The sequence below is a fragment of the Lactuca sativa genome, chromosome 7, assembly GCF_002870075.4.
Source record: "Lactuca sativa cultivar Salinas chromosome 7, Lsat_Salinas_v11, whole genome shotgun sequence".
NCBI classification, from domain to species: Eukaryota; Viridiplantae; Streptophyta; class Magnoliopsida; order Asterales; family Asteraceae; genus Lactuca; species Lactuca sativa.
The window spans coordinates 59364661-59370660 of NC_056629.2; positions in this window are offsets into that span (position 1 = coordinate 59364661).

Here is a 6000-nt window from a genome sequence, read left to right on the forward strand (position 1 = left end):
CATACAAACCCTAATGCTTGAATCTAGGTTTCTCTATTGTACATGCTTTTAATCCAAGACTTAAAACCCTAGATCTAATCAATATAACATATGAATTAGGGTTTAGATCATACCTTGATTGTTATATAGCAATAACAATCTCAATTCCTTCTTGTATTGACTTTAGAAAGCTTAGAGTCACAAATGTCACTCCTCTAATGGCTCACAAACACCAAGAGCAAGAGGATGAAGAGGAGAAGAGAAGGAGGCTGCCCAAAACGTGTGGAAACCCTAGAGAACAAGTTCACCACGTTTTTGGGGCTTAAGGGTTCCTTAAATAGTGAGGCTATTAGGGTTATCTAACAAGGAAACCCTAATTTGGATACTTAGGCCCTAAGTAACCCATGGACTCCTTCCTTAAGGGCCCTAGGACGATTTCTAATGGGTTTCCCCATAGAATTCGTCCACCCCCTTTAATATGGATTCCATTACCTAAATATTCAACTATTATACAATTAACAGTTCAAGTCCCTTAAGTTTAATTAATCTCTTTTAGCCACAAACTTAATTCTTATTAATTCTTGAATAATATTAATTAAACAATATGATTTCTCCTTTAATATATTCTTCTCATAATATATTAATAAATCATATTAAATCCTTTCTCTCCATAATTCATCCTATCAAGTTGTTTTGGTGAAGGCAACCCAAAAGGACCATGCACCATCGGGTCAAGTACATACCAAAAAAGTTATGGACTTAGACACTAATCCAACAGTCTCCCACTTGGATCAGTCTAATAACTATTCTGCGTATGACTTCAGATCCTGATCTGCAATCGTAGCTTTCCAAAGCCGCTGTCAACTCTGATCTTATCAGATACGCGTGTCCTTCAGATAAGGGATCATATATTCCTCCATTCTAAATATCGTATAGACTGAGACATGGATTTAAATCATTCTCTTTGTCTATGTGCTGTTTCCTGAATTTAGATTTATGATGACTAACAACAGACTACAATTTGAACACATCAAATTAGTCTCGGCTTGGCCAAGCACTTAGGTACCGTCACTAAATCATCGAGGGGCCCACATATATCGCTTTTATCCTACTTTGGATAAAAGGAATGGATAAACTTTGACTCAATGCTCGCTTGCACTCACTCACCGAATCACACACAACAATATGTTTTATAACACCAAGTTACTGGTGCGTTTACATATTATCAATGTGCAACCGATTCGCAAGATACAACTCACACATCTCGGTTTCAAGAATATAAGATGTTATCGTCTCACTAATCACTCGTGATACTATCCATGAAGTGATCCAAGTGAGCGTGGGTTTAATCCAATGCTCAAATCATATTCATAAGCACTCATGAACGTTGCAGCAAACATTTGCTTATGTCTAATGCTCTTTAGACAATCCACACACCAATTCATGACAGTCTTCATTCATATCTACTTCCATCATATGAACGACTGTGGCCCATTTGAATAATTTGATTGTTCTCAACCAATTAAATTATTCAGGAAGTCAAAACATGCAAAGTGAAACACATGAATAATACTAATCCCATATGGCCTCAAACCTTTGAGTTTAAATAAAACACCTTTTATTTATCACCATATCGATTACTCATTATTTGTCGTTTCGGGTAATCAACTTCTTACTTGAATTATTACCACACTTGTCCCATGCTCTTAGCATGCACACAATGTTTACCTATGGTTCTTACTTTGTGAAATAGATCAAATGAACACATTTCCAATCATACTCATTTCACAACTTCTAATCCTTTTCACAAGTGAAAGAATGTCAAATTCTTTCCACTTATAGAATATGCTAGATTCTAACATTTTATGCAATGATCCTTACGTAATGTCATTGCACTAAAGTCACCATGACTATTGCCAATGAAATTACAAAGTCCTCTATCAGAATTGTTACAATACAATTCCTTAGATGTGATGTCTCTCACTCAAAGTACATTCCTTTGAACATCCTTTTGCATAAAAGTTTCTAATCTAGACATTGATTCTCAATATCCAATTCCCAATATGGAAACGTTTCCATATTTTTCATATGACAACTCATTCTTAATAGAATCCTTTCTATTATTAATGATGTCGATATGGTCCTTCCAATATCATACTTCCAACTATTCACAAGCGACCAATCCTTGGCGAACTTTGGATTGTCCTTTGATAGTTGTCTAATTATCTTAGTCAAAACCGATTCTTGTCCTTTTCCCTCTAAATGCGCTAGACATTTGGAAAATTTTAGAATGGTCAAATATTATAGCATTTTCCATCGATCCTAAACCCAAAGCGTATTGGACACGATGCATAATGTCTTACATAAAGATATGATACTTTATCAATCTTCTGCCATAATATTTTATGTGCTACTTTCTCACAATTCGAATTATGAAGAGGAATGACGTAATCATAATCGAAATTTTAAGAACGCACTATGTTTCATTGACTAAATTTATTAACATTCCATAACCTAAGCCTTTAGATTAGTTATAGCAAAACAACTTTATAACCATTGCGACTTTGCAAAGTATAACTCTTGTTTTCTATAATTAATATTGCTAACTTGCAATACTTGCCTTAATAATCATGCAATCATAACATTTATGCTCCTACTATCACTATGATTATTATAAACATAACACTTATGCTCCTACTAGCTTTGACATGTATTCAGAAACAACTTAACTTTCAGAAAAACAATGCCTATTGAATTTCTTTAAGTTCATATTTCTAATACCCAATGCTTTGATAATCTTTTATCAATGCTTCTTAAACTTATACACCTTTGCCTTAGATAGCTCATATGTGTGTCTTAAACAATTCAGACTAATTGCCAAATCTCATAATTCGAATCATGGAAAGGGATATCGTAACCATAATCGAATTCGAGAATACAATTTTTTTACAATTACTATCTTCTTAAAATATTTCTTAGTGAAAGCATTTCCTCACAGTCATTTTCATGAAGGAGGGAATCTTATGACACTTAGATTTTAATGGTGTATGTGTTCCTATCCATGTGAATTTGTCAAAACCAAAGTTTACGACAAATTCAAACTCATATGGACCGAACTTTCTTAATCTTGATTTCTTGCCTTATGGTAACACAGCTGCCCACCATGTCTTCCAAGTAGTTAAGCAGCTCACCATTTCCTATCAATGTACTTTCAATTGACCAAGGTCCTTGCCTTTTATGCATTCAAATGAGAACTCATAGGGCTCACATGCATAATTAACTCAATTGGAACGGCACAGAAACAAGGTAATGTCAACACGATAGGTTGTAAACCTCTACTCGTGTGCTAGTGATGATCGATAATGTTTATTCTTGATTTGTTCTTGAAACCTTTCAAGACCATTAAGACTCCCACTGACTCCTTGACATATAAGATTCTCTTGTCAATAAACATTTCTTGACAAACAAATATTCAAGAGTTAGTGTAGCCTTTATCAAGACAAAACATTTCATAAAATTGGTCCTAGTTGGTCTTTGTCTTATCCAAGACATCACAACTTTCCAATTTCAAATGTGTGAGAATAGGAAATCCTTTTTCCAAATTCTACATTTGATGAATGTTATAAACCTTTCTAAGACTTGTCACTTAATGTCACAATCTTAACTCTAAGACTTGTTTTGGAATGAAGTATGATTGACTTCTTGATTTAACCATTTCTTCAATTCTTGATTCCTCTTCTTATACATACACTTGTACTAAGATTTTTTTAGAGTATCAATTGAGATATGGTTCTTAATCATGAAGTCATATCATAAAGCATAAAAGGTACTCTCCCTTCTTCTTAGAATAGAGAAACTTTTATCTTTCTGCCTACTTGATTCTTCTTATTCGTTCTGATATTGATTTAAACCTTTTTCAATCAATTCAGAATTACACTTAATCTTATAAGCATAATCATATTTACTAATCCTTTAGTAAATCATGACGAATATATTTGTTACCCTTGTGGTGGACTTGATCAACACACAACTTTGTGTACTCGATCTCCTAGTCCTTCACTTGACACTTTGTCAACGAATTAGTCTAATTTCCAAATATGAAATTTCTCATTCATCGTGCAACCAAGTTGCATGATTCCAAGTTTCTATCCAATTGAGACTTGGGCGATGAGAAACTCTCCCTATTTGGTAAATTCTTGACATTTCCACTATTAACATAATTAAGAATCTTATCCATTCGTTGTAGAAATATGCAAACATCAATTTTCATAATGATTTCATTGCAAGGAAATAAATAAATAAATAAATAAGTCATATAAAAAAATTATTTTATTCATAAAAACAACGGAAAACATTTGTCCTTACAATGCAAAATCAACTGAAAAACTATGTAGTCAAAAGAAAAATTCCTAACAACTCTATGATAACTTTCTAAGCTCAAAATCTAATCTTCAAATCCATGCGATCGAGATCCACTTCTTCGTGATTAGATTCATCTTGCTCTCTCATCAAGCTTCCTCTCTTTTCACTGATCCTGCAAAACATTCAAATGCAATCTTATCACATCATGTATTAAGAATCAACAAATAGGAACTTAATGGAGTTAGATAGTGGATTTTACCTGAAGCACAACCATACTCTTTGACTCTCCCATTTTTTGGACTCTTCAGGCTCTTAGGGCAGACTTGTATCCAACGCCCTTTCTCTTGGCAGCAAACGTAGGTCGGTTCTCCATTGCTTTGCCAAATCATTTCTGATTCAGCAGTAATGAGCATGTAAGTTAGGTCAATGAGGTTTGCGTCATGATCCATCTTATAATACTTTCTTTTGAACTCATTATATGATTCAGGGAGTGACTGTAGAACCCAGCCTATAGCCAACTCATCAGGGAATGATGCACCCAACATTATCAACCTATCGATGAGTGATTTCATTCCTAGAACGTAGGCACACATAGGTTTACCATCTTCATGTTTCATTTCCAATAGGGCTTTAGTGACATTGAACCTTTCAATTCTTTGATCTTGTGGGTTAGGGAGAATAATTGGAGGAGGAGGAGGAAGTGAAGCATGATCTCTTGTTCCTCGATCGAATCGTGGAATATCATCTTCGTGTGGAATGCTTGTTCCACGGGATTTGGGAAGACCATAATTGTCGAACTTTGACATCTACAAAACGGGAGAAAAATAAATTCAAGTTAGTTGATTGATTGAGTCCTTAATAAATCACCCAAATGATATATTAAGGCTAGGACCCAACACAATATTCCACAACCCGGGAGAGGAATGCCGTAACCCAAATTGTAGAACATTTGAAGGTAAGTGAATGACGATTCACTAATTTTCCACCATGAAAACGAAAAACTAATTTAAGTTTTAAATCTATGAAAACTCCTAGATCCTTTGAGATTCATTGAACATTTCAATGTCATGTTTAAATCTCGATATGCCCCTCTAGTTTGTGACTGGGATGCCGAGGATCACAAAGCGGGTGTGAATAACCATGCAAACTTACATGGTGCCCTCACATGTTACAGTCACCTATTCGATGTGCCGGTAAACCACACACGCTCCACCGAACTATGACAAACATTGAGTCACCCTTTGCTACCTTTTCTTAGAACCATTTAGTGTCGGTAAACCACACACGCTCCACTAACGTCTCCGCAAGGGCACAAAGTGTAATTTCATGGAATTGCATCAATTCACTTTTTGCCTAAAGTAACTAAGATTGGGAATTTTGTAAAGCATTTAGTTAACTATGTACTTCATTATACTTATAATGGAAGGTTTTGTCCTATCCTACCCGTTCGGCTAACGACCCTCCACTAGTCAAGAGTGCAGTGGATAAGAGTGGATACCCATTCAATCGCCATTTTATAGGCAATTTCCTTAAACACCCCTTATAGACCAGCTTCGTGAATGAGGCCTACTAACGGTAAGACTGACTTTTACTCATACATATATATAATGTTAGACTTTTAATGTTATATATAGTATAAGGTGTATTTTACACTTTTAA